This window comes from Puma concolor, chromosome C2 (assembly GCF_028749965.1).
Source record: "Puma concolor isolate L17-30 chromosome C2, mPumCon1.1.hap2, whole genome shotgun sequence".
In the NCBI taxonomy this organism is placed as follows: Eukaryota; Metazoa; Chordata; class Mammalia; order Carnivora; family Felidae; genus Puma; species Puma concolor.
This window is the reverse complement of record NC_141675.1, coordinates 151416137-151432370: the sequence shown is the minus strand read 5'-3', so window position 1 is coordinate 151432370 and position 16234 is coordinate 151416137.

The following is a 16234-nucleotide window of genomic DNA, read 5'->3' as shown; positions in this document are numbered from 1 at the left end:
CTCTCTCCTTTTCCTTTGTTCACTTGTTTTGTTTCTTAAATTCCACATAAGAGTGAAATCATATTGTGTTTGTCTTTCTCTGACTTATTTCACTTAGCATAATACTTTTTAGCTCCATCCATGTTGCAGATGGAAAGATTGTCTGAATAATATTCTGTGTATGTATATATATATATATATATATATATATATATATATACATACATACATACACCACTATTTCTTTATCCATTTATCTGTTGATGGACACTTGGGCTGCTTCCATAGTTTGACTATTATAAATAATGCTGCAATAAACATAGGGGTGTATGTATCCCTTCAAATTAGTGTTTTTGTAATTTTTGGTTAAATATGCAGTAGTATATTGAATCATACAGTAGTTCTTTTTTTAATTCTTTGAGGAAGCTCCCTACTCTTTTTCATGGTAGTTGGACCAGTTCGTGTTCCCAGCAACAACGCATGAGGGTTTTTCTCTATATCCTCGCCAACACTCGTTGCTTCTTGGTTTAGTCTAACCATTCTCACAGGTGCGGGGTGATATCTCATTGTGGTTTTGATTTGTATTTCCTTGATAATGACTGATGTTGAGCGTCTCTTCATGTGTCTTTTGGCCTTCTGTATGTCTTCTTTGAAGAAATGTCTGTTTAGGTCTTCTGTCATTTTTAATTGGATTATTTGCTTTCTGGTGTTGAGTTGTATACTTTTTTTATATATTTTGGGTACTAACTCTTTATTGAATATGTAATTTGCAAATATCTTCTCCCATTCAGTAGGTTGCCTTTTAGTTTTGTTGACTGTGCCCTTTGCCATGCAGAAACTTTTTATTTTGATGTAGCCCCAATAGTTTTTATTTCCCTTGCCTCAGGAGACCTATCTAGAAAATGTTGCTATAAGTGATATCAGAGAAACTACTACCTGTGCTCTCTTCTAGGAGTTCTATGGTCTCTGGCCTCACATTTAGGTCTTTAATCCATTCTGAGTTTATTTTTTTATAGAGTGTTAGAAAGTGGTCCGATTTCATTCTTGTAGCTCTCCAGTTTTCCCAGGACCATTTATTGAAGAGACTGTCTTTTCCCCATTGTATATTCATGTCTCCTTTGTCATAGGTTAATTGACCACATAAGAATAGGTTTATTTCTGGGCTCTGTTCTATTGATCTATGTGTCTGTTTTTGTACTAGTACCATACTGCTTTGATTAGTACAGCTTTGTAATGTATCTTGAAATCTGAAATTATGATACCTCCAGGTTTATTCTTCTTTCTGTGGATTGTCTATTTGGGATCTTCTGTGGTTCCATACAAATTTTAGTACTATTTGTTCTAGTTTTGAGAAAAATGCTGTTAGTATTTTGATAGGGATTGCAAGGAATTTGTAGATTGCTTATGGTAGAATGGACATTTTAACAGTATTTGTTCTTCCAACCACGAGCATAGAATGTCTTCCCATTTCTTTGTATAGTCTTGAATTTCTTTCCTCAGGGTTTTATAGTGTTCAGAGTATAGGTTTTTCACTTCTTTGGTTAATTTTATTCCTAGATATTTTATTGTTTTTGGTGTAATTGTAAATGGGATTTTTTTTTCTTAATTTCACTTTCTGTTGCTTCATTATTGGTGTATAGGAATGCAACAGGTTTCCATACATTGATTTTTGTATCCTGTGACTTTACATTTATCAGTTCAAATAGTTTTTTTTGGTGGAGTCTTAGGGTTTTCTATATATAGTATGCCATCCCAAATAGAGTTTTACTTCTTCCTTTCCAATTTGGGTGCCTCTTCTTTCTTTTTGTTGTTTAACTGCTGTGGCTAGAGCATCCAGTACTATGTTGAATAAAAGTGGTGAAAGTGGGGGTACCTGGGTGGCTTAGTCAGTTAGGTGACCAACTCTTTATTTCGGCTCAGGTCATGATCTCACGGTTTGTGAATTCAAGCCCTGCATCCGGCTCTGCACTCACAGCACGGAACCTGCTTTGGATCCTCTGTCTCCCTCTCCCCCTCTCCCCCTCTCCCCCTCTCCCCCTCTCCCCCTCTCCCCCTCTCCCCCTCTCCCCCTCCCCCCCCCTCTCTCTCTCTCTCTCTCACACACACACACACACACACACACACACACACACACACAAATAAACATTAAAAAAATTTTTTTTTATGTGGTGAGAGCAGACATCCTTATCTTGTTCCAGATCTTGGGGAAAAGCTCTCAATTTTTCACTATTTGAGTATGATGTTGACTATGGGTTTTTCATGGAAGGCTTTTATTATGTTGAGGTATATTCCCTCTAGATCTACTTTGTAGAGGGTTTTATCATGAATGGATGTTTATACTTTGTCAAATGCTTTTTCTGTATCTATTGAAATAATCATATGATTTTTATCCTTTCTTTTATTGGTGTGGCATATCACAGTGATTGTTTTGTTAATATTGAACCACCCTTGCATCCTGGGAATAAATCCCACTTGATCATGGTATATAATTTTTTAATGTATTGTTGGTTTCAGTTGCTAATATTTTATTGAGGATTTTTTTGCATCTATATTCATGGGAGATATTGGCCTGTAGTTCTCCTGTGTGTGTGTGTGTGTGTGTGTGTGTGTGTGTGTGTGTGTTTATGTGTGTGGTATCTTGATCTGGTTTTGGTATCAGGGTGATACTGGCCTCACAGAATGAATTTGGAAGTTTTCTTATATTTTTGGAATAGTTTAAGAAGAATGTGTATTAACTCTTCTTTAAATATTTGATAGAACTTGTCTGTGAAGCTATCTGGTCCTGGACTTTTTTGGGAATTTGGGGGGGGGGGGGTTGTTTGTTTTGTTTTAAGTAATCTCTGTGCCCAGTGTGGGGCTTGAACTTCTGAGAGTAAGAGACGCATGCTCTACCAACTGAGCCAGTCTGGTGCCCTCTTTGTTGGTAGTTTTTTGACAACTGATTCAATCTTATTGCTGGTAATTGGTCTGTTCAAATTTTCTATTTCCTCCTGCTTTAGTTTTGGAAGGTGATATAGTTCTAGGAACGTATCCATTTCTTCTAAGTTGTCAAATTTGTTGGCATATAGGTTTTCATAAATATTCTTTCACAGTTTGTATTTCTGTGGTGTTGGTGGTTCTTTTTCCTCCTTCATTAGTGATTTTGTTTATTTTGGTCCTTTGTTATTTATTGTTTGTTATTATATACTTTATTATTTATTTATTTTATTTTTTATCAATTTTATTTTTAAGTAATCTCTACACCCAGTGTGGGGCTTGAACTCACAACCCTGGAATCAAGAGTCGCGTGCTCTGTTGCCTGAGCCAGCCAGGCGCCTCTTGTTCTTTTGTTTTTAGCATATTCCTCTGTCTCCTCATTTTGTTTGGCTTTCTGTGTTTGTTTCTGTGAATTGGGTGGGACTGCTACTTTTCTTAACCTTAAGGGATGGTCTTGTGTGTGGTTATTCCCTGTGTAGAGCGCTTGTGCCTGGTAACTTTGGCCGGTTGGCTAGAGCTGTGGCTTGCGTGGGCTGGGGTTGGGGCACCCCTTGCTGGGGCTGCCCTGGTGGGGTGGCCCAGCTGAAATGCGCTTGAGCCAGGGTGGCCCAATGGCTCTGCACAGAAGGCACCCTGGTAGGGCAGCTGAAGTGCAACCCAAGGGGTCACAGGGCTCTCTGCATAGGAGGCACCCTGGTGGGGTGGCTGAAGCTATGTGGGGCACAGACCAGGGTGGGGTCCAAGGGTACTCAGTGCAGGGATTCTGGTGTGGTGGCTGCAGCCAAAGTAGGCATGAGCTAGGAGGCACTGGGTGCTCTGTGCCAGGGGTGCCCTGGCAAGCCATCTGGAGCCAAAGCAGTGTGGCCCTAGAGTGTTCCGGGGTACTTTGCCTATGTCACTTTGGCATAGTGGCCAGAACTGTAGTGAATGATCTGGGGTGTCCCAGGTTGTGACACATGGGGACCACCTTGGTGGGATGGCTAAGGCCGATGTGCTGGGGGCCCAAGGTTTACAGAGGTGGTAGGCTGGCTAGGACTCCCATCCATGCTATTAAGTTGGAGAGGGAACATAAACCATGGTGCTCACCAGCCCCTCTGACCCAGAGAGAGTTCCAGCAGCTTCCTTGCCATTTGGCAGGGTTCTAGGGCTGGTTCCTCTGTATTCTAGTTGCCCCTTTTAACTGCAGTGTATTTTTTCTGTGCACGAGGGCAGACGAATCTGCTCAGGATGTCTCTGTACTATCCCTCCCCCACTGCAGTTCACAGATGGGGCTGGGGGGGGGGGTTCCCTGCATTACTGTGTCTCTATGTCTCTTGCAGTTCTCCATGTGGTCTCTCTGTCTCTTGTGCAGAAACTGTTCAATCAGTCCCAGTTCTTCTTCAGAGGAATTGCTGTATCTATAGGTATAGACTCAGTGTGTCCACAGAGGAGGTGAGCTCAGGGTTTTCCTGCATCACCGTCTCGGACCAGAATTCCCCAGATGGGTCTTGTCACACTGTGTCTTTTAACTGGAGCATTTAGACCATTTACACTTAATTATTGAGAAGCATGTCCTTATTATCATTTTGCTAATTGTTTTCTGGTCGTCTTTGTATTTTGTCTCTTTTTCTCTTCTCTTGCTCTCTTTCTTTGTGATTAATGACGTTAGCATTATGCTTAGATTCTTTTCTTTCTTTCGTATACCTTTTATAGGTTTTGATTTGTGGTTACCGTGAAGTTCGTATGTAACATCCCAAGTGGCAGTCTGTAGTAAGTCGGTGGTCCTTAAGTTCCAACACATTTTAAAAGCACCACATTTTCTTCCCCCTCTACATGTTTTACGTATATGATGTCGTATTTTACATCTTGTTATTTTGTGGATCCCCTAACACGTAATTGGCTTTACTACTTTGCTTTTAACCATCATACTAGCTTTATAAGTGATTGACCTACTAACTTTACTATGTTTGCTTTCTTTAAAAAAATTTTTTTAATGTTTGATTTATTTTTGAGACAGAGAGAGACAGAGCGTGAGCAGGGGAGGGGAAGAGAGAGAGAGCAAGACACAGAATCCGAAGCAGGCTCCAGGCTCTGAGCTGTCAGCACAGAGCCCAACGCAGGGCTCGAACCCACAAACCACGAGATCATGACCTGGGCCAAAGTCGGACGCTTGACCGACTGAGCCACCCAGGTGCCCCACTACATGTTTGCTTTTCACCTGTGAAATTTCTTCCTTTTATAATTTCCTTCTAGCTGTGGCCTTTTCTTTTCCATTTAAAGAAGTCCCTTTAACATTTCATGTATGGTCAGTTTAGTGGTGATGAACTCCTTTAAATTTTTGTTTGGGAAACTTTTTATCTCTCCTTCAATTCTGAATGATAATCTTGCCAGGCAGAGTATTCTTGGTTGTTGATTTTTTCCTTTCTGCAAAAACTTTATAGGCCAGAGGGAGCAGGATAATATATTCAAAGTTTTTGCTGAAAACTGAACTTATAGCCTTATGGGGGCTTCCCTATTTGTAACTGGCTGCTTTTTTCTTGCTGCTTTTAAGATTCTCTCCTTATCGTGAACATTTGACATTTTATTTTTTTTTTAATGTTTCATTTTTTGAAAGACAGAGCTTGAGTGGGGGAGAGGCAGAGAGAGAGGGAGACAGAGGATCCGAAGCAGGCTCCAGGCTCTGAGCTGTCAGCACAGAGCCTGACATGGGGCTTGAACCCACAAACCATGAGATCATGACCTAAGCTAAAGTTGGATGCTCAACGGACTGAGCCACCCAGGTGCCCCTAATCTCTGACATTTTAATTATTATGTATCTTGATATTGACCTCCTTAGGTTCTTGTCTGAGGCTATCTGTACTTCCTGGATCTGGATGTCTGTTTTCTTCCCCAAATTAGGGAAATTTTCAGCTATTAATTCTTCAAATAAGTTTTCTGCTCCCTACCTCCCCCCGCCCCCCCCCCCCCCCAATCCTGGATCCCTATAGTGTGAATGTTAGTGTGCTTGATGTACTAGAGGTCCCTTTAAACTATGCTCAGTCTTTTTTTTTTTTTTTTTAATGTTTGTTTATTTTTGAGAGAGAGACAGAGCACAAGCAGTAGAGGGGCAGAGAGAGAGAGGGAAACATAGAATCTGAAGTAGACTCCAGGCTCTGAGCTGTCAGCACAGAGCCCGAGGTGGGGCTTGAACCCACAACCCACGAGATCATGACCTGAGCCAAAGTCAGACGCTTAACCGACTGAGCCGCCCAGGTGCCCCCACCTATGCTCAGTTTTTAAATTTAAAATTCTTTTTCTTTTTTGCTGTTCATCTTGGGTGTTTTCTATTACTCTGTGTTCCAGATCACTGACCCATTCTTCTGCATTCTCTAATCTACTACTGATTTCTTGTAGTGTATTTCTTCATTTCAGTTATTATATTCTTCAACCCTGATGCTTCTTTTTCATATTTTCCATCTATTTTTTGAAGTTCTCACTGGGTTCTTCCCCTCCTCTCTCGAGTCCAGTGAGCATCTTTACGACCATTACTTTGAACTCTTTATCAAGTACATTGCTTATCTCTATTTATTTGGTTCATCTTCTGGAATTTTGTCGTATTTCCTTTGGGGCATTTTCCTCTGTCTCCTCATTTTGTTTGACTTTCTGTGTTTGTTTCCATGAATCGGGCAAAATAACTACCCCTTCCAGTCTTGAAGGAGCGGCCTTGTATAGAAATAGTCCCTGTGTAGACTGCATGTGCCCTCTGGCTTTGCCTGGCTGTCTACATGAGCCGGGAGTCCTGGGGCACTCCACGCTGGGGCCACTGTGGTGACATGGCTGAAACTGAAGCAGGTGTGGACCAGAGTGTCCCCAGGTGCTCTGTACAGGGGGCACCCTGGCGGGATGGCTGGAGCCGAAGTAGGCACTGGGGGGTGGTGTTCCAGAGTGTACCATGCTGGGGCTGCACTGGTGGGATGGCTAGAGCTCAGGCAGGTATGGGTCGGTGGGGGGGGGGGGGGGGGGGGGCGTGGCTAGGGGGATTAGCTGGAGCTGGTGTGGACCGGGGGCCGGGGTCTCACTGAAGCAACAGGCTGACTAAGGCGCCCAGACCCTGCTGCTGTCTGTGCTATGGAGGTGGAGGGGGAATGTAAACAGTGGCATTTATAAGCCCCTCTGACTCGGAGTTCCAGCCGTCCCCCACTTGGTGGACACCCTAGAGTTAGTGAATGGGTTTCCTTCCCTTCTAGTCTCATTGCCCCTTAAGCTGCCACTATTTTGTGCTGAGTGTCCGGGCGGGCGAATCTGCAGGCAGGCCCTTTAGGGGTCCCTCCCCACTGCGGCTTTCAGAGTCGAGGCCGGGGCTCCCATCGTTCCCGTTCTCCGTCTCTCCTGCCGTTCTGTGCGGTCCCTCTGTCCTCCGTTGTGCAGAAGCTGTTCAGTCAGCCCTCAGTTTTTCTTCAGGGGGAATTGCCCTATAGGTAGGCGTGGATTCAGTGTGTCTGTGGGAGGAGGTGAGCTCAGGGTCTTCCTGTGTCGCCATCTCGGATACTCCCTAAGTCTTAGACTTTCTCTCAGTGGTTCCCAATTTAAAAGCAAAACGCTGACACGCGCTGTACTTCCGTATAGTGCCCACCATACAGAAAGCTCTTCACTGTCTCATTCCACCCTCACAGACCCGAGGAGATAGGAGCTACCCGTGCTCTTACCTTTCCCAAGAGAAGTCTAAGGCACGGGGAGGCCACGTAATATTTCCAAGGCCACAGCTGCTCAGTGGTGGGGCCGTGACTCCAGTCCAGCTCTCTGGGCCCAGGGCTGCCCCTTTCTGACAATGGAAGCCCAGAAGGTCCACCACAGCAGCTGGGAGTGGGGTCTTCGGCCAAACCAGGCAGGAGAGTGGTGAGCTCAGTCTTCCCCTTGCCATCCACTGCATTCAGTGCCTTCCCCGGAACATTCTGGGCTCCACAGGGCTCAACCCCAGGTCCTCCACTGGGACACTGCACAAGTTGTAAGTTCTGATGGAGACCTGTGAAGAAGGGCCAGTCCTAACTCCTCCAGCATCACAGAGCTGAGCCCTGAAGACAGACCAAAAGGGAATGTCCAGGGAAACCAACAGTGTTTGGGAACGACTCAACCAAGGCTCTGTTTTCGGTGAGCTCATTTAGTTAAGTAAGACAGGACAACCCCACATTGCATCAGAAAATAAAACCGGTTGCACAATTCCCCACCCTGCTGAGAAGAGAAACACGAGAAACCAACCAGAAGACAAAGGTGAATGCCACGTGGTGACGAGGACACGTGAGAGCACCCACCCCGCCAAGCCCTCCCTCGGCTTCCCCTAGGACGCTCAGCTCGGTCTTGCGTTTTGCACGGGCCTCTGGATGCCTAGATCATGTTTCTTCCAGCTGCTTCATCGGCCAGGGAACAGGAGCTCTCAAGGCGCAGTGCTGCCCTTGAAATAAGGATAGCCAGTGACTCAGAGCTGGAGCCGATACCAGACAGACTTGGCTTTGTCACGGGGGCCAGGCTGCTCTACGAAGCCAAAGCCGTCTTCACCTCTGCTGCCGAAGCGGCTTCTCCCTCCCAACAGGGGCAGTCGGGGGAGGGGGTGGCAACTTACAGGTTAGGAGGTCCCGCTGTTCACGAAGTGTGTGTAGCCTGGAAAAGAAGGCCCCAAAGGGGGAGGTGGACATTTTGAAATCACCTGAAATTCTGGAAAGAGGGAACGGGCTGCTCTGTGGCTCACAGAACGGAACCCGAGCTGGGTTTGAGGCCGTAGATGGGAGAATGATCTACCTTGGCTGAGTGGAAATGGAGCAGGTTCCTCACAAAGGGGTGAGCTCTCCATCACTGGAAGGGTTCCAGGGGAGGCTGAGACGAAGCAGCGATCCGGGATATCCCTGCTTTAGGAAGGGGGTGGATTATATAAGCAGAACTGGGAGGGGGGTTGGGGCGGTGGCGGGGGGGGGGGGGGGGGGGGAGAAGAGCCTGGATCTGGTGCTTTGTTTTCCGGAAGCAACTTTGGCATCTATAAGTCGTACAGCTCAGCATGGGCACCCACCCTCCCCAGGCCTCAGGCCCTCCCTCTGTAAGAAAGGTAACGGGAAATTAGGCAGATAGGAGCAATCCTACCAGACTGGCTGCTTCTAGCTCTGAAATCCAAAGCCCTGAGGCTCTTCCCAACAATGGAGTTCTAGAATTTCTACCATCAATAGCTATAGTAACCAGAGACGAGTCAATGCAGTTTCCCTTCCGTTTTGTTGAGCTAGAACTGACCTCTAGCATTGGATTACTTCCAGGTGCACAACATAAGGATCTGATATATGTGTATATCATGGAAGGGTTTCCACAGTGGATTCTGCTAACACGCATCATGACACAGAGTTGCAAATATTGCTTTCTTGGGATGAGAATTTCTAAGATCCGCTCTCTTAGCCACTTTGAAGTAGACAACCCAGTGTCGTGAACTGTAGTCACCACGCTGCACATTACATCCCCGGGACTTAATCTAACAACTAGAAGTATTTTCCTTTTGACCTCCTTGCTTTATCTCCAGAATGCTCAAGTGGGCCTGTCCCTCGGCTCCCCCTGCGTCAGCATTCTGGTCCAGGCCCACCACCCCTGCCTGGACTATTGCAGTAGCCTCCTGACCACAGTTCCCGCCACAATCCATTCTCTACGCGGTGTGCAGAGGACTTTCTAGAACGCAGGGGAATCAGGTCACTGTAAAGCACCCCATTTGCACTATGAGTGCATCCAGACTCCTTTCCACGGTCCTCATCACACACTATCTACCCATTGGTCCACAAAGCTCCAGCCACATGGGTGTCTGTCAAGACCCAGGCCCCTCCCCCCCAAAAGCACCTCAAGTCCCAGACCCCTCCCTTACAACAGCCCCGGGCCCAGTCCCACCCCCACAGCACCCCAGGGCCCAGCCTCCAGCCCCACAGCACCCCAGGACCCAGCCCCCAGCCCCACAGCACCCCAAGTCCCAGCCCCCTTCCCTCTAGCGCCCCAAGTCCCGGAGCCCTTCCCTACAGCGCCCCAGGGCCTAGCCTGTCCTTCATGGCAGGTGCTCCTTCCTCGGTGATCAATTCAAATCTCTTCATCCCAGAAAGAGAAACCCCTCCCCAGTGTAGTGTGAGTTCTGTTGACACCTGCTTCTCATGGCAAAGCACCCCGTTGGCAAGAGAGACGTTTGAGATGTTAATTTTATAGCTTCTGCCACCTCGAAGGTGAACGAGGATGCGCAATGTGAGTTGGGGTCCTAAAGCTTTGGTTTCAGACCCAAACTGCTGTAGCACATTCACCCACAGAGAAGCGGTCTTGTTCAGAGGCGAGGGGAATGGAGGTCTAGAAAGGAATAATAACAGCTGATAGGTTTTTGAGGCTCACTATGGGGACATTGTACCCTCCACCCATGGCTTCCCAGTTAATCCACACTCAAGTCCATCAGGCATCTCCTTTGACAGGTGAGAAGGACAAGGCTCAGAGAGGTGAAGCGATCAACCCTTGGCCACACAGTGAGTGGAAGAGCCAGGATTCAAGCAGGCTGGCCGGCCCCAGAACCTGCGACCTTCAAACCCTATGCTTGCTGAGAACCCGTGTTCTGCTGGGTTCAGCGGCAACAAGTTAACTCACAGGCGACTGGTTATCCCTGCTCCAAGGAACAGCCCTTCAATGCTGCTTCAGTAATTCCTGAATTGCTCTGTTAGAGTCCTCAGATCATCGTGTGTCCTCATTTTGTAGATTAGGACGTTCAGATGGAGGGGGGTCATCCTACTAAATGGCCAGGAGGTCCAATTCGCCACGGAGCGGGGATGCAGACTCCGCACCGGAGATGGTCAGTTTGCCAGGCCACATGTGTTCTCAGTCCCCAGGGTTGGCCTGAGGTGGTGGTTGTGATGGTTAACTTTACGTGTCAATCTGTAGTGTGGTTTTCGACGAGAGTAGCACCTAACTCTGAACTTTCAGTGAACAGATTGTCCCCCGTAATGTGGGTGGGCCTCGCCCAATCAGTTGAAGGCCTGGTTAGAACAAAAAGAACAGTCTCCCCGAGCACAAAGCAGTTCTGCAGCAACCCGCCTTCAGACCTCATCTGCACTGTCAGCTCTCCTGGGTCTCCACCCGAGGGCCTTGGGAATGGAACTGTAACCGTCAGCTTTCCCGACTCTCCAGGCTGCCAGCCCGAGGGCCCACCCTGTGGATTTCGGACTTGCCAGCCTCCATAATTGCGTGAGCCAATTGCTTTATAATAAAACATGTGTGTGTATATGTATATGTGTATATGTATATATATATATGTTTGTATGTATGCATATATGTGTGTGTATGCGTGTATATGTATATATAATATATACTCTTGGTTCTGTGTCGCTGGAGAACCCTGAACCCTGATTAAATGCCTCCCGAGGAATCACTAAATTTCTCCCGTGAATAAGTGGAGTTCTCAGCTGAAGAAGAAGGTCTGTATCTCACTCCGTCCTTTCAACCACCAAATAAGGCAAGTGCTGGCCCCTTATTTTACAGACGGGGAGCCTGAGGCCTAGGGAGGGGATGCAAAATGTGCAAAGTCACACAGCGGTGTAGCAGTAGCGGCAGAATTAAAATCTCTTTCTGGTTCCAAAGTCCGTGCCCTTCCCGCCTCCCGATGACCTAAGTTCTTCCCCTGCCACCGTCAGGGACAAACGTCTTTCCTGGTTTTCCGCGCACCAGCAGGTGGCAAACGTTAATATATGCTGATCTGGGCTCTAAAACCGGAAGGGCCTCCACTGCCCTAACCACAGGCACCGCCCCAACCCCACTCGGCTCCTGAGGCTAAGGTCCGGGAGCCAGACCGCCCTCCAATCGCGGCACCGCGCCTGCGCACGCCTGCGGCGCACATTCCAGTTCCGTCAGCTCCCGGGAGGAAGAGGATGCGCACGCCAGGCTCCCCCTGCTGTTCTTCCCCTCGGTTTTGCGCTTGAACCTTTTCCACAGCAATACATGCAACTCCAGCTGGGAGTGCGAAACCTTCTACCCTATGGCTGCGTTGCGATTTAATGGCTGTCCCCTCGGTAGACACTTAGATGATTTCCAATCTTTTTTTCGTTTCAAAATACTGCAACAACTCTGTACATATATCTTTGTATGGTTATAAGGCACAGTGGATATTACATTTGTTGCTAATGTAAAAAAATGTCACCAAGACCTCACACACACATACATACACACACACACACGTGTGTGTGTGTGTGTGTATGTATGTATGTGTGTGTGTGTATGTATTTCTGGTTTACAAAGTTTAGAAAGAAACCTTTTTAAGGTTAGCTTCTTCAAACTCATACCTTTGGCTACATTTAACATAAAACACCTTTGAAATCTAGATATTCGTATGTGCGGTTCTTGCGGAGGGCTCTGATTCAGTATGTGCCGTGGATTTGTAGAAGTCTTTGGAACGACAAAATAGCATGCAATTATATAGAAAGTAATAAACATGAAAATGTATTGCAATAGATAATATGCCACTTCCATAACAATGGGATTAAAAATCCTCTCATTAAAAATACATTAGTTCATAAATTGGACAGTGGAGTCACGGACTGGCAATATCGCCCCCCAGTGGTTTCTTGGAGTACTCATTCGTTAGGAACCCAAATTCATGGAATCCCTGTTCCAAACGAGGGGGGGGGGGGTGACCCCTGTGGGTGGCTAGCTTGGAGGTGGCTACCCTAACATAGTGTCTCCTCGTTCCTATGACTTTTTTAAGTAGAAGCAGAGTGACACTAGAGCCGGGTGGCAAAGTCTTCAAGATCCAGCCTCCTCTTGAGTAGTTGGATATGTATTTCTTTATAAAATCAGTGAGTTCAAAGAACTTTGTCCTTCATTGTTATCTTTCAGAGTTCACACACCTCCACTTGGTGGTTCTCATGCCGACTGCCCGTGGAATCTCTCCGAGCGTTTTTGAAATGCATGTGCCTGGCTTCCCACCGATAGAAGCTGATTCCAGGGTCTAGACAAAGCCTAGACTTGAGTTGGTTTTCTTTTGTTTGTAAAGCCCCACAGATGACATGTGCAATGGCCGGAAAGCCTCGTGCTGCCAGCTCCTTGTACTTGGCAGGTAGTTGGCCATGGGGACAGAAGAGGGACCTCTGGGGAAAGGAGGTCTGGAGGGGCCGGGGACAGCACTGACTTCCTCCCAGACACACATTTTTCCTGAGAGCCGCCAGGGGTGCTCACTGAGGGCAGGGATGCGGAGTTGTTTTCGAAGTCTTGTTATTACACTTGAGACACCTTTCCCAGGTAACGTGCTATGACAGGAGGCATCAGTCATCTGGGGTATTAAGAAATGAGGCCAGGGACACCTGGGTGGCTCAGTCGGTTGAGCGCCTGACTTGATTTCGGCTCAGGTCATGATCTCACTGTTCGTGGGATCAAGCCCCATATCCGACTCTGTGCTGACAGAGTGGGGCCTGCTTGGGATTCTCGCTCTCCTTCTCTTTGCCCCTCTCCTGCTTGCACACACTCTCTCTCTCACTCAAAATAAATAAACTTAAAAAAAAAAAAGGCTGATGTCCTGACCCCACAGGATCAATACCAGCATCTGTTACTACCTCTTTATTGTTTTTCTGTTTGTTTATTTTTGAGAGAGACAGAGACAGAGTGTTAGCGGGGGATGGGCAGAGAGAGAGGGAGACACAGAATCCCAAGCAGGATCCAGGCTCCAAGCTGTCAGCACAGAGCCCGACACGGGGCTCGAACTCACGAGCCGTGAGATCGTGACCTGAGCTGAAGTCGGACGCTTAACCGACTGAGCCCCCCGGGCGCCCCAGTTACCACCCTTTTAAAAGGAGCAACACTTCTTCACAGCATCTCTAAGCTCAAATTTAAGGAAACCTAGGGCTTCTGTAGGGGATCCGAGTGAGAGTGTGTTGCTCCCCATTTGCCCTTGTCTGTGCTGAGGAAGGAAGAACTTCAGGTGCAGAGGCCACAATGAAGGACGCGCCTTCCACAGCCACCACTTCTGACAACTTAGCTGTTAAAACCGCTGCAGAATTTGCTTAAAAGCAGGAAGCACACGACAACGGCGTGCGACGCGTGGCTCTTTGATCTGGAGCGAGAGCTGGACCGGATGTACGATTCAGGAAGCTTCCACTGCCAGCGGAGCGTGGCAGCCGCCTTCCCTGTCCCGATGACAAGGGTGCAGTGGTCACCCTAGGCCCGGGCCCGGTCTCCCGAGTGCGAGCACCCCCATCGCTCAGGAGGAGCCAGGGTGCAGGGGACCCCGAAACACCCAGCCTGGACACTGAGCCCATCAGTCCCTGAGCTGTGACCTCGTTCCTGGAAGAGCTGGGGCCCCTGCTCTGCTTGTTTCTCCATCCCCTCAGCTGTTGCCACCCTCTCAGGGGAGCTGTTCCTCTTGGAGCTGTAACCCTCTCCACCCGCCCCTGACGCCCATCTTTCCCTTTTCCCGTGGTCCTCTTCCAGCGTAGATTTACTTGTTTATTGCTCGTCTCCCCCAGCCAGGACGTAAGCTCTGGGAGTTGTCTCTTGTTCCCTGATGTATCCTCTGGTACCTGGGTGTTTGATAAGCATTTTTTTTTTAAGTTTATCTATTAGAGAGAGAGCAGGGGAGGGGCAGAGAGAGAGGGAGAGGGAAGGAGAATCACAAGCAGACTCTGGACGGCCTGTGCAGAGCCCGAAGCGGGTCTCAAACTCACAAACTGAGATCGTGACCTGAGCCGAAATCCAGAGTCGGATGCTTGGCCGACCAACCAGCCACCCAGATGTCCCCATATACATTTCTTGAATGAATGAGTGAATGAGTGAGTGAATGGAGATGGATACTCACATGTTACTTTCTTAACCCCCCTCCCACCCCAATTTAAGCCCTGCTCCTCTAGGACCAGCCACCAGGGACTGAAGCCAGCGTCCGGGGCCACTGTGGCCAAGTTGATTCCCAGCCTGGCAGGGCTGTGGCCTACATGGAAGGGGGCGGGGCTGTGTCGCCCGGAGACCTACCTCTGGACGGATCCAGGGGGGACAGCGACATCCAGCGGCCATGAGAGCTCACCTGAGAATACAGGTACCTGTTACTTCGACGGGGGAAGGTCGACCTGGTTTACCTGCAGCCCCTCAGTTTTTCTCACCTCTGTCCCACCTTTCCTCTTCACCCTCTGCCCTGCCAAGGTGAGCACAGTTAGTCGAGCTGTAAAGAAACTTCTTTTGGCGAAGTAACCTGTCCGAGGTCTGTGCCTCCCTTAGAGACATGCACACAACAGGTGTGAGGGAGCCGACTGGACTACAGCAGAGCAAAAAAGGGAACGTGCGGGTGGGAAGGGCTGGGCCACCCGTCCTCTACCCTCCGTCCTCCACCACCCATGCCTCCCTACTTGAAGTTTGCAGAGCCCAGGACTTGGAACCTACTTGTTGAAACGGACGCTGACAACTGTTTTGCTAAGAAGGGTCGACAGTGTCATTGAGGAGATGTGAGCGCTCCCCCAAGGACACCGGAAGTGGCTGCAGGGGCAGAAATGAGTAAGAGGACCGGCCGTGACGGACGTGCCTGCCCCCGGCGGCACACGCTTGCTCTCTGCCCGAGCGCCCTTGCCCCGGTGGGCACCCCGCCCGGAGGCCGCTGGCACAGTGGCTCGGGCCCGGTCACCCACTGTGGTGTGAGGAGGCACCAGGAATGGCCGGCAACACTGAGGAGCAAACACCCCACACGACGGCAGATCCCGGGTGGTGAGTCGGTTCTTACCGCCCACCCTTCAGGCCGGGCTCCTTTTGCAGCAGGCTTCCCCGGGGAACTAGCCGGATGGAAGCGGTTTTAGATCAGGATGCAGGGTTACGCGGCTTGGGCTTTGACGGCTGATTCTGTAACTTACATCCGGTGGCGGCTGACAACTGAGTCGTACCTCGAAACACTACCTCAGGCTAAAGGTGCTCCTGGTCTGCCCCCCACCACCTTGTTGCTGCATGAGACAGATGTGTAGACAAATACGGAGTCAGGCCAGGAAAGCAGGCTCCCTCACCGAGAACACAGGACCCATCATCGCACCTCCTTGTACAGGAATGGATGACCACGAAATATCCCTCACTCTAGCCTCAGGGGAAAAAAAACTTCAAGTTTATTTTGAGAGCGAGCGGCAGACAGGGAGAATCCCAAGCAGGCTCCACACTGTCCGCGCAGAGCCTGACCCCTAACCGCCTGAGCCGCCAGCTCCCCCACCTGCCCCAGGCGCCCCCAGCCTCAGGAAATTTAAAATGGTCTTTTGGCTCTGAGGAGCCGATGGCATCTCACACATTATCTTTTCAAACACACAGCAGAGCTACCGTATTAGGG